Here is a 23,733-nt window from a genome sequence, read left to right on the forward strand (position 1 = left end):
GTACCTTTTTTTTTTTTTTTTTTTTTTGTGGAATTCTCCAAAAAAGGATTGTCTGCAGCTGCTGTGCCAAAGGTGTGCTTAGATCTGGTTTGTGGAAGGAGTAAGGTAGAGGAATCCTCGGAAGGGTTTGTACAAGTGGAGTGTAAAAGTTGGACACGGGGGGGAAACGTTGGCGGTGGCTGAAGCGGCGTATGTGGTGCGTGCTGTGCTCTGCTCCCACGCACAATATACCCCTTAACTACTCAGAATTCACAGAATTCACAGAATACCATATACAATATACCCCTTAACTACTCCTAGGAAGCCATGGTTTTCTTTACAGATCAGAAACATTCACTCCTGGCATCGCACACGAACACGTGCGTAACGCAATAACCGAAACGCCTACCGCTGTTGGGAGGCAGGTGTGAAACCAGGAGGTTCAAGTGGGAAGGTCCTGCAGCCAGCTCTAGGGGCAAGAGGAAGGCCAGCAGGGTGTGTGCTCTGGAAATACACAATATAAATATGTATGGAGGCTGCTTCCATTCTGTTAATATGAAAAACGTAAATTTACATACATAAAATTACAGAATCACAGAATTATCTAGGCTGGAAGAGACCCTCGGGATCATGGAGTCCAGCCATCCACCTTACTCTAAAGTCCTCCCCTACACCATATCCCCCAACACCACATCTAAACATCCCTTAAACACAGCCAGGGATGGTGACTCCACCACCTCCCTGGGCAGCCTCTTCCAATGCCCAACCACTCTCTCTGTGAAGAATTGTTTCCTAATGTCCAGTCTAAACCTACCCTGGCGCAACTTGAACCCATTACCCCTTGTCCTATCGTGTGTAACTTGGGAGAAGAGACCGACCCCTGCCTCTCTACACCCTCCTTTCAGGTAGTTGTATTTGGTCTATCCTTTATTTTTTCTTTTTTATTATTTTTTTCCTTTTTTTTTTAACATTCTGGTCTTGGAGAGGGAGGGGAAAAGCAAATTACCTTTTGTTAAGTTTTTACTGCTGTTCTTGTTTATTTTCAGAAGTACTTTTGTTTTTTTCAGGTTGCATTTCTATATTAGAAAAAAATATAGACCTTTGCATGCTTGGTCTGAAAACTATTTGTGCCTTTTCTGAGACAGAGAAGGAGAATTCCTATTTAATTTTTTTAAACTAGATTAATTTATATTACAGCTATTCTTTGAGATTATTAGTCACGTTGTATTATTTTGATAGCTTTTAGTCATTGCTCAGCTCTAGCTACTGAAAGTGCTAGCTCTTGGTCTGATGACAATCTGTGATTTAGAGCACGGTCTCAGTCATTTCAAGGTGTATGTTCATTTCCTTTTGGTAATGGGAAAAACCCCAAAGCAGCTCTAATATAAAAGTAAAGCTGAGGAGTCATTTAGCCGTATTATGGTCTTGGTTTTGGATTTCGTTCCCTCTTTGTTGCTAAGAACTTTCAGAACAACAGATGTTTTCAATGTACAACACGAGATTTTATATATGAAGAAAAATTATATTCACAATCACTGTGGTATGAAACATGCCTAGTGCTGCTTTGAAATTTCCTATATCAGAGAGGGCTTGTACGCAGGTTTTATCGTTTTAAAATCCTTAACTTGCGGATTAGGATAATTTCCAGGAGCCATACACTTTTTTTCTTGAGTGCTTTGGGTACTTGATTTTTTTATTCTTATTTTTGTATCCTACTAAGAATTCTTGTAAGTAGGAAGCGAGAGCTTCCTTGCGAACTTCATGTAGATGTGACTTCACCCACAAAATCCTGAACGATCAGAAGGAAAAGGACATTTTAATCTGCCATTGAAACTCAAATATTTCTGTTTATGGGGAAAACCTATAGAATACAAACTTTAAAAAAAAAAAAAAGCATGGGGAAAACCTATAGAATGCAAACTTTTTTTTTTTAAAAAAAAGGCACCCCCCCCAAATATATCCTCTGTATGAGAAAGAACAAGACACTGAACTGTTTCCAAATTGTAAAATTGAGATCTTGAAGTCAAGGGTCTTCTTGGCAGTTTAATGGCTTTGCAGCGTATTGTCCTCTCCGCAGCTGTTGGCAGCAGCAGGGGTAAGTGTACAGGCTCACCCCTCAAGAACTATCATTTGTGTCTTTAAAACAGGGTCTGTTGTGGCTGTAACTCTTGCGAATGGTGTGCGAAGCCTCCATGCAAAGGAAACCAGTAGAAAGTTTGCCATTGACTCCAGGAGTCATTGGATCAGGCCCTGGGCTTTTAAGTCTGGAACTGTCGTGGAAAATAAATACTGCACTTTAAGGAGCAAACTCCAGGGTCTCCTAAAAGTAGCTTAAACAGCTCAGAGAGGAGCAGTATAATAACTCCAGCTTTCATATAGTAGGTTCTCACTGGTTTTACATCCCGGGGATACTGCTGGGACTCCCAAATCACTGGTCAGCAGTGTAATGATACATGGCAAATTACCCAGGTAATGGCAGTGGGATAAATCACCTCCAGCCAGCCCTGGTTAGCCAAGGGAGGGGTGTGCTGTGTATTAACTGGAACCAATTCCCCCAAGACAAAATCAAAGGAGAAACGGACTTGAGAATTTTTTTTTTTTAACCCAATATGATGATTAGTGGTCATTAGCGAGGATGATTTATTTTTCCTCATGGCAAGACTAGTGAGTGACTTTAGAAAAGTAAATATGAATGTTTGACTTTTAACAGCAATTGCTGGAAGGGATTGGAGAATTCACAGCAGTGCTGCTCACCTTCCAGACGGAATTTCTGTTTGTATTCTTCAAATAAGGCAAAACAACATGATGGAAAAATTTGAGGAAGTGCTTGATAACATCCAGGGCTGCAAACCAGAGGCGGTGACTTGGCATTATCATTTTGATGAGGAGGAAAGGAAATAAACAGTAACTACTCCCAAACCTCCAAAATGTTTTGCTGGGGGTGGGTGACGTGTGGTTGAAGGTCAAAGTGCTGTCACCTTGGTAGGAATGAAAAGTGCTGAATATGTCATAGGATCCTGGCAAAGGAAAGTGCTGTGACTTGTCTTAGTCAGAGCACAGATTTGTTTTCAGAATGGAACCAGAAAGCTGGTTAAAGCCACAGAAAAATGTTGTATTTTTCATACCTCTCTTCAGGGCTTCTAAATTACATCTGATGCTCACAGTTAGCTGTGGGAAAAGTGAACGTAGTTTATGTTGATGCCACTTAAAAGAATAATCTGAATCATCTTAGAACACTTTAAGATATTTTTCTGACACTGGTGAATCGTGTGCTAGCAAACTGAGCAGTTAAAGGAAGGTGTTAATGGCAGGTGGGTGCACTGAGGAGCATTAAGCACATCCTGTGTCGGGCAGTGATGTACGAGCCCATGGTGGGGTTTCTGGAAGAACTTCCTCTGCAGAGCATTGCTGAGTGCTGGAGTTATCACCTCCTTAGGAAGGTACGGGCAGGGGAGAACGACTTACCCACCTCTCGTTCAGAGTTCAAATTGTAACTGTGCTATTTTCAGTTTGGGCATGTGGAGAAAAGCCCAGAGACCCCTGTCTTGTTCTACTGATCATATTGCTGGGTTTATGCTGTTGTGACTTCAGCGCATGTATCTACCCAAGGTTTCAGATATTTCAAATTGAATAATTGAGGTGATGACTCACAAAACCACTTACATGTAGGGTGCTATCTGACATTTGCAATAGTTTTTATATAACATACAAAGCCCCCTGACTTAGAAGGCGTATTTGTATTTTCTCCCTGGTGTGACCTTCCCTCTCTGGCTTTCCTGTAATGTTTCTGACCAAAAAAAAAATCCAAGACGTTTATTCTTTTAATGCTGTGGTCCACACTCCTGACTAATCTTTCTTTCCGGTAACCTGGGTACGGTGTGGTTAAGAGAGAAGCAGATATGATTCATCATCTACTGTAAAGTGCAGCCAAATGATACATGAATTCTAAAAATGAGTAGAGGGTGAATGACAGAAGATGGCACTGAAGCTGTCGTGGAGGAGCAGAATACAAAGAACCTAACCTGATGCTTGATCAGAAAAGCCTTTACCCTTTCAGTAGCTTTATACAGCAGAGTAGTCCCATTGATGAGTGTTAATCGTGAAATATTTTTCAATATTTAGATTCTAGACAGACATGCATCTGGAAATTCTGTTCAACTCCTCCTCCTATTGTGTCAGTGAATCCCATAGGCCAGTTCATTAATGGCATGAGATGAAATGAGTATCAATGTTCATAGTAATGAACTACTACTTGTTGGCTAAATACTGTCCAAATGCTGCAGAGAATTAGGGAGATTGTTTTTAAAGTTGTAGCTAGAAAACAAAGAGTAATAGTAGCAGTTGAATCTTGTTCCCATCTTAGCTGGCATTTTGAGAGGTTTTGAGTGCTTCAGCATACTTTATTTTCCCTGGGAGTTCAGCTTGTTCTTGACAGTCAGAGCTGGGTTGAAGGTCTGTTCTTTAAGCATCTGTAGTTTCTTTCTGTACTGAAAAATAGATTAGGTGGAGGAGCTGGTGTTTTCTCTTCTGAAGAGGAATTCTTTGCAACTGGGTAAGACTCAGTGGCTTCTGCATTTTGCAGACGTTTTGTACCTGATCTAATTGTCTGACAAAGGTGGTCTGTCTCTCATGGCCCTATTTCTAGTTCCAGCCAGCTCTCGTTCATCTGAGAATGACTTCTGTAGCGTCCTGACTGACTCTTTTCCTCCTTCCCCTTCTGAAGATGCTGTCTCATGACTTTCTGGACTGTGTGTCTGACCTTGCTTTTAGTTGCTGGTGGGATCAAAGGCCCTCTCAACACTTTTTTTTATTTTTTTTTTTATTAGATTATTTTCTTGTCAGTGTCTGAGCAAAAGAACCACCCAAATACTTGTATAAAAAAAGAAAAAGCAATTATTTCCAGTGGAATCAGGAGATCAGAGGTCTATTTTTTCTTTTGGCCTTACTATAGGTTATGCCAGAAAGAAGGTAGCGACTCTCTGAAACCAAGAGGGCAGTCAAATGTTTCAGTTTGCCAAAGAAATCTATTTGGGTTTTTCATTTGGAGTCTTACACCATTCTTAAGTGCACAGTGACTGAGCCAAGTCCAAAAATAAAGGTCATATCTTCATTATGTTATAAATTATGTTTAATATGGCTGATCAAAAAGGTTGAGGCTACGCTCCCGACAAGAAGTGGATCAACTACCAGTTGTAGTACTAGGCTGTGTCTGCCAAAGTTTGCAACAGAAACCAAATGTTAGTTGTTTGATAATTTTAATTTTTCCAAGATGCCTCATCAACCCCAATTTAAGTCTTTCCTCGTGTGTAACTGAAAGCAAGTCTGTTCTTTCAGAGCATCTCCCACTCTCTACTGGTTCCATTTTTCTTTAGTTAATGAGAATATACTTTCTACTGTTGTAAAGTTTTTTCATGTAAACAAAGAAAACAAATAGAGCTTTCATGCCGTCTGGATTATCTAATCAGAAGAGTGCTTAAAATAAATTCAGGAGGGATTAAGATTCCTGATATAACCATTAAATCATTGATAGATGTCCAAAGGCTCAAAGAACCTTCAATACTCTTGGAGGGGGGAGGAATAGAAGACTCTTGTTGTAAATATATAGTATATGTTATGTTGCACTTTGGGGTTCTTAAAAAAATGAAAGTTTCCCCTTAAATAGGGCATTTACTGCAATTTTATTTAGCTGCTTTGTTTGCACGATGCTGAAAAAGAAGCAAAGTAAATTTGCAAGTCATTCGAACTGAAATGAAATCATGGTCTAAATATTAAATGTTCTTTGACAAAATGTCTGATAAAACAGATGCACAACTTGTTGCAGTGCAGCCTGCATATCAACCCAGACAGTTGGCCAAGTATTAGTGGTATGTACCCTAAACCTGCTGAAGTTAGGCTGCCTCTGGTGTGGCAGACCTAGTAACCAAACTGAGCTGGGAAGAAATTATGAGCCACATGTACTTAATTGCTATGGCAATGGTCGTATTTTAAATATGGCATGGTACAATATTATTAAGATAATGTGACCTAAACTATAAAAATGAAAAACAGTGAAGGAAATTGAAGAAATACTCTAAAACATTAATTAACCAAATGAGTTGTCACATTTTGGAATATAGATTATGATGTATAGTCCACTAGCAAGGTAAATTCCTTACAGAAGCTTTGGCTTCTGTGTCTTAAATCTCCTTTATACCATTTGCGATTTGGGAGTTATGGAGAATAAAATAAAAGATTGGACATGAGAAAATAGCTCTACTTTATAACAACTGAAAAGGAAGGGTATCCAAGTTGAGGTCTCATGGTCTGGAGAGGGGGACAAGTAGATGAGAAAATAATGGCTTAGATGGTTGGGCTCAGAGGGTAGTAGTGGATCATACTTTACCTGGAGGCCAGTCACAAATGAGGTCTATCTGTGACTATTGAATATCTCTATCATCCAGCAGGAGGAGGTGATGGAGTGCCCCACATGAAATTGGGGTGACCAGCTGATATCCTCAAGGTCAGGGCTGCCATTCAGCTTGGTCCAGGCAGGCTGGAGGAAAGGGCCAATAGGAACTTCATTAAATTCAGCAAGGACAAGAGCAATGTGCTACAGCTGGGAAGGATGAACCCCTTACGGTGATGCTAGGGAGCAGCTCTGTGAAAAAGGCCTGCAGAGGTTGGGCAGGTTCCTGAGCATGAGCCCGCAGTGTGCCCAGGCAGTGATGGAGACCAGCATCTGGTCAGCATCTCCTCCCTGTGGGCAGGAGCACAGCCAGCAGGGGAGAGAAGAGATTTTCATAGGATCATAGAATGGTCAGAGTTGGAAGGGACCTTAGAGATCAGGGGGAAGTTCCAACCCCCTGCCCTGGGCAGGGACACCTCCCACCAGACCAAGTCCCACCAGACTTGCTCCAAGCCCCATCCAGCCTGGCCTTGAACCCCTCCAGGGATGGGGCAGCCACAGCTTCTCTGGGCAACCTGGGCCAGGAGGGTAAAGTTCCAACCCCCTGCTCTGGGCAGGGACACCTCCCACCAGACCAGGTCCCACCAGACTTGCTCCAAGCCCCATCCAGCCTGGCCTTGAACCCCTCCAGGGATGGGGCAGCCACAGCTTCTCTGGGCAACCTGGGCCAGGTTCTCACCACCCTCACAGCAAATAATTTATTTCTGGTATCTCATCTAAATCTCCCCTCTTCCAATTACCATTACCCCAACCATTATCCCTCTTATGACTCCAGTCCCTGACCAAGAGTCCCTCCCCATCTCTCCTGTAGCCCCTTCAGGCACTGGAAGGCCCCTGTAAGGTCTCCCTGGAGCCTTCTCTTCTCCAGGCTGAACAACCCCAGCTCTCTCAGCCTGTCCTCACAGCAGAGGTGCTCCATCCCTCTGAGCATCTTCATGGTCCTCTGCTGGACCCGTTCCAATAGGTCCATGTCCTTCCTGTGCTGAGGACTCCAGAGCTGGACACAGTGCTCCAGGTGGGGTCTCACCAGAGCAGAGCAGAGGGGCAGAATCACCTCCCTGGCCCTGCTGGCCACACTTCTCTTGATGCAGCCCAGGATGGGGTTGGCTTTCTGGGCTGCCAGTGCACATTGCCAGCTCATGTTGAGCTTCTCATCCACTACTCCACTACCCACCACATCCATTTCCCCCTCTCCTTGCGTTAGACCACATATGGGTACTGTGTCCAGTCTGGGGCCTCCAATATGTGAAGGAATCAATGAACTGGAGCGGGTTAAGGGGGCCAGGGCCGGAGCTCCTGCCCCATGAGCAGAAGCTGAGGGACAGGATTACAAAATCAAGGTATGCCTGCTTAATTAAATGCCTTCAGTAGATTCTGTAATGCTAGTTATTGTTCCTTTTCAGTTTACTTTTAGATGGGTTTAGTTTCAAAATAATTTTAATGAGAAAAATACTTTTAAATTATGCCTGTTGGTGTGTTTTAATGATTGATATTTACTCACTGACCTAAGCAGAGGCAGGACCGTGGCTCTCTTAGGGCACAGATGAATGTGTTTGTAGCAGCAGGTATACTGATCCTTTGGGAGTGGTTGTTTTTCAAGTCTCTCCTGTTGGAATTGTTTCACTTTAAATGAATGAAGTATTCATGAGATGGAAAGACCACAGTAATGGGTTGTGCCATTGATTTTTCTTAGGAAGTGAAGGATTTTTGACTTCACATCCTTGCTTCAGTGAATTTTAGTTGTCAAAAATGAAATGGCTGCAGAGACCGAGTCAACCGCCTCTGAGGAGCCAAGAGGCTGGTAGGAAGGGAATGCCTGGGGATCTGCTGAAACAGTGAAATCCAGCATTTAAACTGAACACTCGCTCTTTCCAAATGAATATCCTACCTGGCATCATTTTTGACATCCTCTGTTCCCCTTTTTGGATATGGCAAATTTGCATTTTCTAGTGTAAAAAGACCATTGAAAACTTTTTGCTGAGTTCTAACCTTATTTTGATCTGTAATATAAGATCTGAGACTTTTAATGCTACTTTCCTTCTTTTTGTGTCTTTCCTCTGCTTCTGTAGTGATTTTCATTTCCGAGTAACTTCACAGAAAGATCTCTCAAATCTTCTAGACTTAGATATTTTTTTTTATTTATTTATTTAAGAAGTGAAACTTTATTCTGCAAGGCTGGTAGCTGGTGTAAGGTGGAGCAGTTTCCTTGCCAACTACAGAACATTTGTTAACAATGTTTATTATCATAATGCTCAAAGTATGTTATTACAAACTTTGTGTGAATAATATTTTTGTGCGGGTGAGAGCACACAACAAGGTGTGCATTATAAAACAGCGTGTTTTTGGCTGAATGACCTAAGTGAGCTGAAAAGCAGGATTTTTGTATTCTTCCACACAAATGTATTCATACCCTTAAAATTTTCCAAAACTACTTTATTTTGAGCAGTGAGAAGATTAAAATGGGAAAAGTGATTTTGTGTGATCTCATTGTGATGGAAAGAAGTTCAAGCTGATGACGGGATTGTAATTTATAATCTGTTTCCATCTTATTTTTTCAAGGCAGCTGTATGTTTTGAGTATATTGTACTTTAAGACGGAAACAGTACAGCTTTGTCATCTTAAGGGGACTTATCTTCAGTGGTGTGTTGAAAAACGTTAATGCTACACATCCTGTCCATTTTCAACTCCTATAGTTCCACATAGCTTAAAAAACAACAGCGTGTAGACTATTAATCAGTGTTAGCTTGTTCCTAATGCAGCAAAGATTCAGCTGCTGCCTACACTGTGCTGTCGTTCGTTGGTCTTTCAGCTCCAGGTAAGCTGCAGAAAAGAAATCTGAAATAGCTAAATCAACAGCTTTTCACAATTAGAGTTTCGAAGTTGGATGCATGATCAGTGCTAGCTTCTTGGGCTTGAGAACACGCAGAGAAGTAGGGTGGGATGAAACATCCTCCCAGTCCAAGACAGATGTCTTACATGAGGCGATGGATTACTCTCTGGCTGTGAATTTCTTTCTGCATTATCTATCGAACGAGTCTATTTTATTATATCAAAGTGGATGACTAATTTATTTTCTTTATCAGAGTTAGGTACATGGTTGGACTAGATGATCTTAAAGGTCCCTTCCCACCTGGACAATTCTATGATGCTATGATTCTGGTTTTGCACAATTACCATTAGGCAAGCTGGATCCTATTCCCCCCCTTCCCCCGTAGTGAAGTCAAATGCTAGATAAAACTGAAGCTGGGAACAAATGAAACATTAACATTATTAGTGTGCTGTGTGGTATAACGCTTTGAAGGAGGTAGTGCCTTTACTGAAAAGCCAGAAACTCAGTGCCTGTAAAACCAGTGCCATTCTACTGAAGTCAATGGGCTTGTGCCAGTTCCAGGTGAGCTGAAGGTCTGGGCTTTGGTCTGGTGTTATCGTGGAGGGCCTTTTGTGTTTACTTTTTACTTTATTAGTGTCTCAGAAACACACTGCACTGCCATATGTTTGTGTCAGTCACTTTTTAGAATTGGCTTTTATTGGTCGCTCATGAAGCACGCACAAGGTTTGATAATTGATTCTATGACCCAGAAATAACGAAATGAAAATACAAAGCTGTTTTTGCCGTCTGAGTGCTGGCAAGAAACCAAAATGTTAAGTTCTAATATATACCTCAAATAAAACTTGACATATAACTATGAAATGTCTAGAGAGCTATGTTTCACTCATACTGTATTGGCGTAACAGAGGGCGAAGTTCTGCTCTTGATTAAATGGAATTCAATTTCCTGCTGTCATGGATGGGAAAGGAGAATTTGGCCTCCATCTTCTTAAGCCGCCCTGTCTTTATTATTGATAAGCTACTGGTTGTCTTGATCCACGGTACTGGTCTAGGCTTTGGGCTTAAGACTGGAATAGGGACGCTTTCCTGAGCATCAAGCAGTGTTAGTACATCAGTGCTGTTTAGCCAATTCACAGTGACTGGCATCACCAAATCTGATGGTTTGCACTGAAATGAAACCATCAGGTTCTTAAACAGAATGGTTCCTTTCTTGAGTTCAAGAAAAAGTTTAAACCACTGGATAAAATTATGTGCCAATTATGTATAAGCTACTTTACCACTAGAATAAAGGAAGCCATAATTCTGTAGACTTACATTTTATTGAGTTCATCTGTTTTCATTTATAAATAGAATATAAGAAAAAGCAATCTGTGCTGGTGGACAGTGAAATAATGCAGCTTCTATACACTTGCAGTGAAATGAAGCAGAACCCATGGTTTCTTTCTTTGACAGAAGACTCAGAAAAAGCAAATCTACTTTAAGAATGTCAGTCTTGAATAATACAGTTGTTAGTCAGTCTTGAATATTATAGTTAATAATCAGCCTCCTGATTTTTAACAGCATATTCGAGCTTCCCATGCAAAGAGGAAATTTGGAAGGAAGACAATTATTTTAACAATTCTTCAGAGAAGAATTTAGACCAACCCTATAAAACTCCTTGTTTGGGGCATAGTTGTTTTTTTTAATTGCCTCAAATTCCTAAGGATCTAATTTCATTATTTAGAATGTTTAAACTTCTCCTTTTGTGTGGAGCCTTTTAAAATTAAATGCAACTTAAGTCTCAAAAATGGGGAGATGTGGGATATTTAGTACATATAAGAATACTTAAGCTGGTACAATAAACCAAGAGATCCAAAAAGTACCGTGGTTAAAATTCTGCTGTTGCATTTAGCTTGGCCATTTGCTGGCTGGAAAAGGGGAATATTTTTTGATTTAAGATGGATAGACTTGTTGATATTAACTTCTTGAGAATGATAAATATATATACTGTTAAATCTTACTTCTCTTTGCTACTCAACAGTAATCTTACATTACATCAAGGTCTTAAAATTAATCACTGGAATAAATCATAATTAAGGTAGCAGCTGGTATAAACAGGAATGAAGTATTTAGTACACCTGTCACTAATGAAGAATTAATTTCTCCAAAGTATATTCATCTAAGTATGAACATATAGCTTGCTAATTGAATTTATGGTTTACAGAGTACAGGATGAATATATTCTAAAGTATCCCCTTAGATCCCTTTAGTAGTAATTAGGACTGTAAGGACAGCTTTGTGGTATTTTCATTGCATCATTAAAATGAAATGATTAGTTAAGTCGCCTTGTACCAGAGCCAAACCAAAGGGGTAGTGTTAACTTAAAAAAGGGAGTTTTTCTACTTCAAAGAATTAGTAAATCCATGACGAAAATGTTGCTTTTATGCATAAGTGTATATTAATTACACAGAATCTGGAAAAATATACTTCTGATACTAAACATCAAAAGTAAATAGCTTTCTTTTTAAAACAAGAGGTATGTAATCAGTAACTCCCCTGTTAATTCCCAAAACATTTTCCTTGATAGGCCGAGATTTCGGTAAATTTCAGTGAGATCATAGTATTTGGCTAGTAGCTAAAAACTGCAGCAATATTTTCATTTTTGATTGTGAGAGCCTGTGAGCTGCAGTGAACATCTCTGAAGACAGAAAGTTATCTTAGAGTTGGGCCATTAAGTTCTCTGTCGTAATTTCAGTCTCAACACTCATCATCTTGTTGACACCAAGCGCTGTGCGTTGTCGCTACGTGATGCACAGTGAATGCTAAGTGTCCAATTTTATTTTTGTGAATTTAGGGTAGTTGTATTTCTCTTTATTTTGCTCCACACCCTGTTATCTTAGAATGTGCCTAAGTTCCTCAACGATGTTTTTCCGGAATCCAGTCAAAAACTTGAATCCTAAAGCCATCACTTTGTTGGGTTTTTTTAATGATGCTGCTATTACATTGCAATTTAAGACTTGACTTAGCACCAGAAGCAGCAAAACTCCTGTGGAGTCAACTGGGGCACGAGGAGGCTGCTTTCAGCTGAAATACAGACATATTTTGCCACTTCACGTTAACTGACTGCGAAGTGTGTGTGGACTGATGAATTTTCTAGTTTACATGTATGTCCAAGCAAAGAAATGACTGAGATTTCAGCACAGGAGGCTTTACTCTGGTGTTGGTGGCACCAGCTCTGGCAACAAGGTGGCTTTAGCCAGTGGTCCCAAAGACCTGGCAGACTTATGGCTTGTCTTTGGTGCGGCATCTTCAAAGAGATGGCCATCAAAACTCCCCATAAGGCTTCATTCACACAAAATTGTGAAAACACAGCCTGGGAAGAAAGTGAAGAGTGAGCTGGGATCAGCCCAATCCCGAGGGAAAGGCAAATAATCTTGTTAGTGAAAAGTTTCTTCAAAGAAACGTGCAGCTTTCTCATCATTTTGTCTTTGTAGTAGAAATACCCTAAAGACACTAAATTTTGGCTTCCTGCTGAGGCCAAAAAGAAGTACTGCTACTCAGGCAAAACTCCAAAAAGGTGTGTCTAATAAAAATGTGTTGCTTTCTTGGATTGCCTTTTGCTGACTTTACAGAGATTTAGATGACCTAAAATACATGAGCAGTATAGGTCTGTTTCACAGACTCACAGAATTGTCTAGGCTGGAAGGGACCTTTCAGGTCATCGAGTCCAACCATCAAGGGAAGTCTCCTTCTCTGTAGTGTTCAAAATCATTCTCCTAATCACTGTCGTAAATTACATGTACCTTTTCTGTGCCCAAAAGGCTATCTAAGAGCAAGAGTATAATCAGTTAGGGTCACTCTAATTATTTCTCCTTTTTCCATACCTGCTGACCAGCAGATGGAGGATAAGGAAAAATAGGAGTTCATTATCCATAACCTCGGAATACCTGAGAGCTCCTTTGCAAAGGTGAACCATCTATTTAGTACAGAAAATAATTTTAATGATTGTTTTTCAGCACCAGAGTACCAATAAGCAGCTTTTAAAAGGTCAGAATGACTGCCCTATGTTTCACAGCCATGGGAAATCCATCAGGCAATAATTCAAGCCGTATGCCCCTACATACACATATGCAAGTTCCATATTGTGTTACAAATCTGTCGCCTAGTTAGTATTTCCCCAAACAGTCTTTTTGATTCAAAAATTGTATTTTCTTTAAAACCGTGGCCTGCTGAATTCCCTGTGGAGACAGAGGAAAGGAAAAGGATTGCGGTGAGTTGTGTCCAGAGTGCTTGTATACGTGGGGATGCTTAAGAGAGTGAATTTATTTAAGATTGGGAACTAAAGCACATAAGCCGTAATTGGATGGATGTCGTTGTAGAGGGTCTCCTTCTGGAATTAAGGCGATGGTAGAGTGTGCCACCAAGGTGCTAAAAATATTCCTCCCACAAGGTGTAGGGGAATGTAATTTGAGGTGTTCATCTTTGAACCTTTCCACTTAATCGCTTTAACTTTCCTGACTGAACCCAGGTGTGTGTGGCTAATCATAGAATCATAGAATTGCCCAGGCCGGAAGGGACCTCCAAAGGCCATCTAGTCCGACCCCCCCGCAGTCAGCAGGGACACCCCCAACTAGACCAGGTTGCCCAGGGCCTCGTCGAGCCTCACCTTGAATATCTCCAGGGATGGGGCCTCAACCACCTCCCTGGGCAACCTGTTCCAGTGCTCCACCACCCTCACAGTGAAGAACCCTCTCCTCATCTCCAGTCTAAATCTGTTCCCCTCCAGCTTGAAGCCATTGCCCCTCGTCCTGTCACTGCAGGCCTTTCTAAACAGGCTCTCCCCAGCCTTCCTGTAGGCCCCTTCAGGTACTGGAAGGCTGCTATTAGGTCTCCCCGGAGCCTCCTCTTCTCCAGGCTGAACAACCCCAGCTCCCTCAGCCTGTCCTCGTAGCAGAGGTGCTCCATCCCCCTGATCATCCTTGTGGCCCTCCTCTGGACCCTCTCCATCAGGTCCATGTCCTTCTTATATTGAGGGCTCCAGACCTGCACACAATACTCCAGGTGAGGTCTCACCAGAGCAGAGTAAAGTGGCAGAATCCCCTCTCTGGACCTGCTGGCAACACATCTTTGGATGCAGCCAGTGGAGCACTGCTCTGGGTCTGTGGCTGGTAGTGAAAAGGCGTGAGGCTTCTTTGAGGCTGTGGAGCACTGCTCTGCTTTTGTGGCTGTTAGTGAAAAGGCGTGAGGCTTCTTTGAGGCTTCATTTCACCATGTGGGCAGAATAGGAAGATTTTTATTTTTCTTATTTTAATAAAAAACAAAAAAAACAACACCCAACTTTTAGTCCAGAAGTGGAAGCGGTGTGTGAATACAGTTAGGCAGCTGCCACGGGCACGGGGCTAAATATACCACTTAAATACCCGTGGTACTCCACAGCGCTGCGGAGATTTACTGGCTTGGGCTTCTGCAATCTCAGCGTCGTTCTCATTGTGCACTATGAAACTACTGTGAGAAAGTTTGGACTCTTACTTAAATGAAGTGTCATTCATGAAAAGCTGTCCTGGGAGACTTCCCAGGAAACATAAAATGTAAAATAGCATTTTTTATTTTTTTTTTTTTTCGAGTGCCACTGAATCAATAACCACGGTTGCAAGAAAATGTGGCTGCTCTAATGTGAGTGTCCACCCTTAAAGGATGTTGATATATTTTACTGATATATTTTTTTTAGTGTTTTACTGTACTATCACATTTTTAGTTAGTGAAAAAACAACTCTGCAGAAATACGTATGATTTCCTGCTTTGTGCTCTCAAGCAGAGCTAGTAAGGCTGGAAAGAAAACATAAAAATGGTAGGTGCTGTTTCTTAAAACTTGGCATAATAACCACGGTTGCAAGAAAATGTGGCTGCTCTAATGTGAGTGTCCACCCTTAAAGGATGTTGATATATTTTACTGATATATTTTTTTTAGTGTTTTACTGTACTATCACATTTTTAGTTAGTGAAAAAACAACTCTGCAGAAATACGTATGATTTCCTGCTTTGTGCTCTCAAGCAGAGCTAGTAAGGCTGGAAAGAAAACATAAAAATGGTAGGTGCTGTTTCTTAAAACTTGGCATATATCAGGCCAAATAGATAATTACAGTTCATTTTAATAGTTTTGTCTTGAGGCAGTTATTTCTTCACCCATGTTAACAGTTTTATTCCTAAGTAAGGTTAGCCAAAATTCGATGAAAGCATAAACTTCATAGTAGAGTTTTTGGGAAATAGAAAAATTGGAATATAGGAAAACTGGAAATATACTGTCTATCAATACATCTATTGTTTATTTGTTTGGGGTTTTTTTTCTTCTGTTCATCTCATTCTGCTGGTTTTAAACACCAGCTCTAAAATCTTACCGTCGAGTTCATATTCAAATCTATTCATCAAACCCTGTGTTTTAGTTGCAAATTTGATTTGGATAATCCAGAGAAAATGTGGCATCAGCCCGATATGTGTGTTGCTCTGAAACAGAGCCCCAGACTGCTTCAGAATTTGCAGCTTACTCTGTCTTTGTAACAAGGAGCACGGAACAGACTAGAGAACTATGTAATTTTGCAGTGCCCAGACAACGTGATCTTATCAGAACGTGATTATATCCATACTGTCAAGGTTGTAGATATCAACAGTAGCTGAATTTTCCTGTGAAAGACTGGAAGGGGCACGGTACTCACAAAAGCATCTTTGGTATTTTCAAGATGGCCAGAGTTCATTTCAAATAAACCATTTAAATTCATGCTGTATTTAATAATACTGATAATTTCTGTTGTTGACAGCCTTGAACAATATTAATTTTTAAGAAAATTCATTACGTGTCCTGTATAGGCATCAGGAAGAAATGTTTCTGGTGTCTTTATTCAATCTTTGGTGATAAAGGTGGGTACATTTAGTGACTTTCAGGTTTCCCACCATTATGTTTAAAGTGAGGATACTATAAACTTTATGTAGGATACATAGTTTGCTGATTCTTGAAGAACTTGGAATCATTTTAAGGTCTAATTAAAACCGATTTGAATCTGCAGAGTTTTTTCCTGTTAATACTCCTGTAGTTACCAAAAATGAATTTGTTTGAAAAGAAATCCTTTCCTGGTTCTGCAGCAGAGGAAAGCTTCAGAACCCTCCCCTGTGAGCCACAACAGCCCAAGTTATTAGTATTCGCTACGTGCCCCATGTTGCTGTTGAATATTTCTCCCTTGTCCTTTATGTTCAGGTTTCGTGTCCCCTCTCCATTCTCTGCGTCTAATGTTCATTCTTGTCTAAGTGCAGGAAGAGCCAATTATTGTTATAGTGTTTCAGTGAGGTGACATTGTATATCGAGGTGCATTAGGCGTTTAGGAAATACCACGGGCAGACGGTTGACGGCTTGCCTGCTCTGGCATTTCATTCTTCCAGGCTACAGACAGCCTGGCCACCTTTTCTGAGTCCTCTGATCTTTGGGAAGCTTGTCTCTTTAGTCCAGATATGACTGATGGTCTTCACAGATATTTCAGACAGATCTGTTTAACGCAGACTTTTAAGATGGCTGCGTCTTTGTGTTCTCTGTTCAAATAATGAACTATAATTTAACTCCTTCTATAAGGACTTAGCCACAGAGATACTTATGGATTCATTAGGACTGGTGCTTTTTCAAACTGTTTTGATTTGTAAACTACTGTGCTTTTTCTTTGCAGTTCTGCAGAACTGTAATGAGAATTTGTCTTTTCAAGGCCTTTAGAAAAAGACCATTGATTACAAATTTAAGACACTTCTTTTCAAGTATTGTTAACTGTCATTCCTCAAGTGGCGATTAGTAGAATTATCATAACAATCTCTATATGTAAACCTCTCACTTCTTGTATATTTTCCCATTCTTGTCCTTTCTGACATTACCTTGACTGTTAACACTCTTTTCTTCATCATGGCTTCCTCCGCATCATCTCTCCTGGTTAAAATTATACAAATACCTTTTTCTGAGATTCCCCTGTCTCTCTGACCATCTCTATTCTTCTGTCTCTTCCCACTTCACATGCAGTCTCTTGGTGCTCAGATGTCAAGAATCCCATTGCTTTGATTCTTTCTTTCAGGCTGCTGTCTTTTTCTGGTGTACACCGTTCTGGTGTGTACGGTCCTTCTCAAGTCTTAGTTTCTTTCTGTGTGTTTGATTCTCCAGGCCTGAAACAATCCTTCAAGAATCCTTTATTCCAAATTCCTTCTAAAGCTTCTCTTCAGGACCAGGAGCACATCTTTTCAGTAACTACTCCTCTGTGCATTTTCTTATGTCTCATAGGTGATACGCTTTTTGGCAAAGGGTAGTTAGTGGTGCCTAAATTATTAATGGTCTTACTAGCTCTCAGTTGTATGTCTTGCAAAATCTGATGCTTCAGTAAGACCTTCAGCTCTTGGACACAATAGACTTGAAAACTATGTCAACTTCCATATTAAACCCATTTTTTTCCCCCTAGAAATTACAGTTATGGAAAAGTTTGCATTAAAAGCTCCAGAATGGGAAAGCAAAAGTAAATGACCCTAATACTATTTCTTAGCATTTTTATTTTCAAAGTTCATGTCATGTATTTTTGACCCTAACTCATTCTTTTGAATTTTCAGGATATGAAAAAACGTCTTTTGTCAAGGTTTTTTATATTAAGAGGTGATTAATAGTTAAACTCTGCATTTTTGGTGGGTTCATATGAAAATGAGATTCATTTCAGAAAGCTATCTTTTTGCCAAACATAAGTTTTGCATTGTTATCAGTGCAGAGGTACCTGGATGAACTTTGCAGTTTTCAAATGCAGGTGGTTCAGACTACTTGATCTAACGTTTCCTTCTGGCTTCAGCCCCTGTGAAATAGGGTTCAAAATGAGTATAGAAGCCTTTGTTCCTGAGCAGCAAGGATTTATTTTTGTCACTCAGTCATGAAGATGAGTCTTTGCATGTTCCATTTTTTGCACCTTATCTTTCTCGGGTGTTTTGGCTTTGCTTATCTGACTCCAAGTATTTACAGTTACATTAATTTGGAGGGGGAAAGGGAGGTGCATAGGACAAATGTTAGTATTTGTATTTCTTTTTACATTAGGGATCACGAGTTTTGGCTGTTGGCTTTAACTGGGTTGTCTCATTTGTGGGGTAAAGGAGGGATGGCTTCTCCATATCCTGCATTTATGAAATCAGAGAAGACACTTTCCAACTCTACACTGGCTAAGGATATTCTATTTCTTTGAAAAATCTCAGGGGAAAGAGAGCATCCAGTTGCCTGTGCCAGATACAGTCCTATCTTGAACAATGCGTGACCAGCCACATTTAAGCAATCCGCAGGCTCTAGTAAATTAGCATCTCTGGATCTTGGAGCAAAAGAGTTCTGAAACTTTTGAAATGTTCCTCTTCTATCAGCCAAGATTTCTGGCTTGAAGGATTAGCTAGATTTGTTCCTCTCAGTAATCACATCACCTTTTATCATTCAACAGCAGCTATCTTCCTTCAAAGATTTATCACATAAAATAAAATGTTTTTTCTCTATTAAAAACTTCATGTGAGTGAATATTTAGCTCATGATATCAAGGACTGTAATTCACAATCTAATTTAGAAAATGAGAAATTATGCTGCAATAAAGTGTGCTTTATTCACAAGATGTTTTAAGCTTATTATATTTTTCTGAATATATGTTCTTTGGAGTCTATACAGATATCCCATTTTTAACCTCTAAATATAGTACAACGGTAACACAGAGCATTTCATCCAGGGTACAAGTAATCTAGCAACAAAAATGCCTGTGTTACAAGGTTTGAGTTCAAATGTTCAAGGGTAGAATTGGCTGTAATGGTATATCTGTGAAAAAAATAAGCCTGTGGTGAAGTTGGAACCCCAGTGCCAAAGCACAACATATAATTGGCCCTAATTTTTTCCATATGTATCAACAAAAACAGTCTTTGCTTCCATGAGAGATGAAAGCTTCCCTTTCTGTCATATTTTTATTTTGTATATAATTCCTAACTCTTTATAATTTCATAGGCTTTTTAAAAAAACATGCCTAGATTTAGGGAGAGATGAGCTGTCACCCTGGATTTGAGTTTATATTTCTAATAGAAAAGCCTTTTTTGGTGGGGAAGGGAAAACACGACTATTTCCCCTCCCCTGCCAAAAGGGCTCCTATGTTAAAATCCTTGTACAGTGCCTGCAAACTATCCAAGTTGGTGTGGAACAATCCATTTGTGAATTGATTTAAATACCTCGTTTAAAATAAATAATCTAGTGGAATTAGTATAATAAATCTTCGTAAAATAAGCTTGCTATTTATATAAGATCGAAGAAGTGTTAAATACGTTTCTGTTCTGTCGGCAATGTATGGTGGTATTTTCCCCTCCTTTCAGTTTTATGCTAAGTTCTAAATAAAAAAAAAATATGCATATTTCCTATGCATTTGTTCTGTTGTTTAAAGTGGTATCTTTCCAAATAACCTCCCTTCCTCCTGTCTATAAGTTCAACTAATATGTGTCAGAATTCTGTAGAACGCTGATAGTATAAATTACATTTCACCAATATCGTGGTATATTATTTTTACATTCTGTAAATTCATCGTTATCAGGAGGGTTGAGATGTTCTCTGCATTGTATTGTAGCTCCTGCAGGAGGTTAAAAGGTTCATGCATTTAGTAAAGGATTAAGATAAGCTTTGCTATCTATCCCTGGCACTTGTGCATCCTCATAAACATGCACAGACATTTGTGTGCCTTCTGATAGAACATAGAGCAACGGAGCTGCCAAGCGGAGTGTCCCAGCCCTCTTGCAGGTGACATTGAAGCAATGGCTGCTAGATCCAAGTGCTTTAGTAAGGCCTGTGGTACAATCTCTCACAGGATCCTCCTGGAGGAACTGGCTGCCCACGGTTTGGATGGGAGGACTCTCTGCTGGGTTAAAAACTGACTGGAGAGTGGTGATTAATGGGGCGAAATCCAGTTGGCGGCCAGTCACGAGTGGTGTCCCCAGGGCTCAGTGTTGGGCCTGGTTCTCTTTGACATCTTCATCAATGATCTGGAGGAGGGGATCGAGTGCACCCTCAGTCAGTTCACAGACGACACCAAGTTGGGTGGGAGCGTTGATCTGCTGGAGGGTAGAAAGACTTTGCAGAGCGATCTGGACAGGCTGGGTGGGCACAGGCCAGTGGGATGAGGTTCACCAAGGCCAAGTGCCGGGTCCTGCCCTTGGGTCACAGCAACCCCCCTCCAGAGCTACAGGCTGGGGGCAGAGTGGCTGGAGCTGCCTGGCAGAAAAGGACCTGGGGGTGTTGGTCTGTGGGCTGAAGATGAGCCAGCAGTGTGCCCAGGTGGCCAAGAAGGCCACCAGCATCCTGGCCTGTGTCAGGAACCGTGTGGGGAGGAGGAATCAGGAGGGGCTGGTCCCCCTGGACTGGGCACTGGTGAGGCCCCACCTCGAGGGCTGTGTCCAGTTCTGGGCCCCTCACCACAAGAAGGACATTGAGCTGCTGGAGCGTGTCCAGAGGAGAGCCACTGAACTGGTGAGGGGTCTAGAGAACAAGTCATACGAGGAGAGGCTGAGGGAGCTGGGGGGGTTGAGCCTGGAGAAAAGGAGGCTGAGGGGAGACCTTCTGGCTCTCTCCAACTCCCTGACAGGAGGGTGTAGCCAGGGGGGATCGGTCTCTTCTCCCAAGGAACAGGCCATGGGACAAGAGGAAATGGCCTCAAGTTGTGCCAGGGGAGGTTCAGATTGGATATTAGGACAAATGTTTCCATGGAAAGGGTTCTTGAGTTCTGGAGTTCTTGAGTCTGGAGTTATCTTAACTCCAGAGAGACTCCAGTAGAAGCAGCCAGCTCACAAGAATGAAGCAAAGAAATCTTTTATTCCTTGTTCTCACTTCAGGTCAGCTGGGTTCTCTTGGACACTAGGTGACCCCAAATCCCACGACCCTCCTGTAGCAGCAGAAATCCTTTTGGATATCTGCTTCTACAGGAGGGTTGTGGGATTTGGAATTGTGGGATTTCTTGGAATCTTAACATAGGTCAGGCACCTTAGAAACAGGAGCTGCTTTTTATCATGTTGGCAGCCTCCAGGTACAAGCCTGCCTTCTTCAGTCGTCTGCTCCTGTCACTTGATTATTATTTTTTTTCAAGCCTTGGGATGGTTCTGCTTACCTTTTCTGCATCAGTTCCCCACATGTACCACGCAGACCTCTAAAATCCACATACTACTCCCCGCAGCTCCAAGCACTGGGGTGACAGAAGCAGAGGTCTGGCCTATATTCCCCCTCTGCTCTGCACTGGGGAGGCCACCATTGGAATCCTGTGTCCCGTTCTGGGCTCCCCAGTTCAAGAGGGACAGGGAACTGCTGGAGAGAGTCCAGCGTAGGGCAACAGAGATGATGGAGGGATTGGAGCATCTCCCTGATGAGGAAAGGCTGAGAGAGCTGGGGCTCTTGAGCCTGGAGAAGAGAAGGCTGAGGGGAGACCTTCTTCATGCTTCCAAGGATCTAAAGGGTGGGTGGAAGGAGGATGGAGCCGGACTCTTTTCAGGGGTTCCCAGTGACAGGACGAGGGGCAACGGGCACAAGCTGGACCATGGGAAGTTCCACTCCAATGTGAGGAAGACCTTCTTTGGGGTGAGGGTGGCAGAGCCCTGGCAGAGGCTGCCCAGGGAGGGTGTGGAGTCCCCTTCTCTGGAGATCTTCAAGCCCCACCTGGATGCTCCTGAGTGCTGTGCTCTGGGCAGCCCTGCTTTGGCAGGGGAGTTGGGCTGGATGGGCTCTAGAGGCCCCTTCCAACTCCAACAATTCCATGATTCCGTGATGTGCCCAGTTCAGGCTCAGATCAAACATGCTGCTGACCTCCTTACAGCACCTCTTCTGAAAAATCCCTGCTAGTCCAAGACCCCTTCTGACAACTAATAACCATATTCCTCCCACTTAGTTATGTCTAATGAGATGTATTACCAACTAGATACAGCTCTTCTATCCCTTCATTCATTGACAGCCCCTGGTTGTCTTTGCCTCCATTAACTGTGGTCTCCTGCCTGGATCACCTACATTCATCCTCTCACTTTCACGTGGTCCTTTCAGACTTTCAGCTCTACTCGTGTGTCTCCTGTGGCGGTTCCTCCCTAGCTGTCTCCCTCTTGTCTTTCCTATTTTGGCAGTGTGGGTTTTTGTTCCAGCCTCTCAATCTCCTCTTTATGAACTCTGTCATTTTGGACTCCTTTTACCTTTTCAAACAGAAAGTCTTAAGCCAAAATTTTAGGAATGTAATTCTGGCCCTGCTCAAGTCAACCGGCTGAGGATTTTGCCATCTATCTCTTTGTGTAGTTTTTTTTTTTTTTTTTTTTTTTTCCCATGCGTTTGGGCACTATTTGCATATATAATTGTTACATACGGATCTGTCTCACAAAAGAAAAATAAGCTGAACTTACTCCAGTCTCTGTATAGTGAGATGATTGATATATGACCAGTATAGACTAACAAAAAGAACATTCTCCGAAGCTCATATTGCTTTGATTACTGAGGTTTTTAGAATGTCCAAACGGCTGTGCAAAACGAATAACAAACATCAGATGTTCGAAAAGTTAACTCAGTAGAAGTCAAGGAAATAATGCTTAGTAGCAACGCGTTACAAAGAGTTAATATTTTTCTATTAATGGAAAATGACACAAAGATGCCCTTAGGCCAGCTCAGTATTTGTATTAGTAAGTGACCAAAAGTGTGTGTCAAGGCGCTCGCACACATACTAATCACTTGCATTTGTAACTGCTTCCTCCGTCTTCCTGGCAAAATATCAGCATTAGGAAATTGTGACTAATGGTAAGAAGAAAGAACACTGAAACATTTATCTTAATAGGCACTGTATCAGTACAATCTGTATAGGTGCCAAAGAAAAAGTAAAATGCAGTTTGATTAACCTAAATAAGATAGAGTGTGAATGAAGCAGGCAGTTCCTTTGAAATGTTAGTGAAAGTGACCAAAAAAGCTCCCACAGAGTTTGCTTTTATTACTTATTATTTTTTATTGCATTTGTTAGGAACACGAACAGTGTATGTACTCATTCCTTCAACACAGAATCAGTTTTGTGCACGTACAGGCATGAAAGAAAGGCAAATCTGCAGCATTCATCTGTTTTGATTTTTGGATATTTTTACTCCTTTTAAAATCTAATATTTCTGGATAAAATTTGCATCCTTTGTTCCCTTGTTTAAAAATAAGGGGGGATGTGTTTTTGTTTTGAATAATTAGTTATGGCGTCTGATTGTATAAGAATTGCTCTATTGTTTGGACAGTATGACGGTCTCTTGTGTTTTAAGGATTTTTTTTTTCAGGCAAATGGCTTTTGAGAATGGCAGCATTTCAAGATTATGAAACTGCCGCTGATGGTAATGGTTCTGTGATAATTAAACTGTCCACAGTCTCTCTTTTTTTTTTTTTTTTTTTTTGTGAAACTGAGACAAGGGTAGTTGTGATTTCATCAAAGGCTTTGTTTGAGCTCTGGCAG

At 41.2% G+C, this 23,733-nt stretch overlaps 1 protein-coding gene across 1 annotated transcript in view; it reads left to right on the forward strand.

Annotated features, from left to right (window-relative positions):
• LOC106892349 (protein PTHB1-like) overlaps window positions 1-23,733 on the forward strand; it is a 355,117-nt gene that overhangs the window by 295,011 nt on the left and 36,373 nt on the right. The window lies entirely within an intron of this gene.

The sequence above is a fragment of the Calidris pugnax genome, unplaced genomic scaffold, assembly GCF_001431845.1.
Source record: "Calidris pugnax isolate Ruff unplaced genomic scaffold, ASM143184v1 scaffold124, whole genome shotgun sequence".
NCBI lineage: Eukaryota > Metazoa > Chordata > Aves > Charadriiformes > Scolopacidae > Calidris > Calidris pugnax.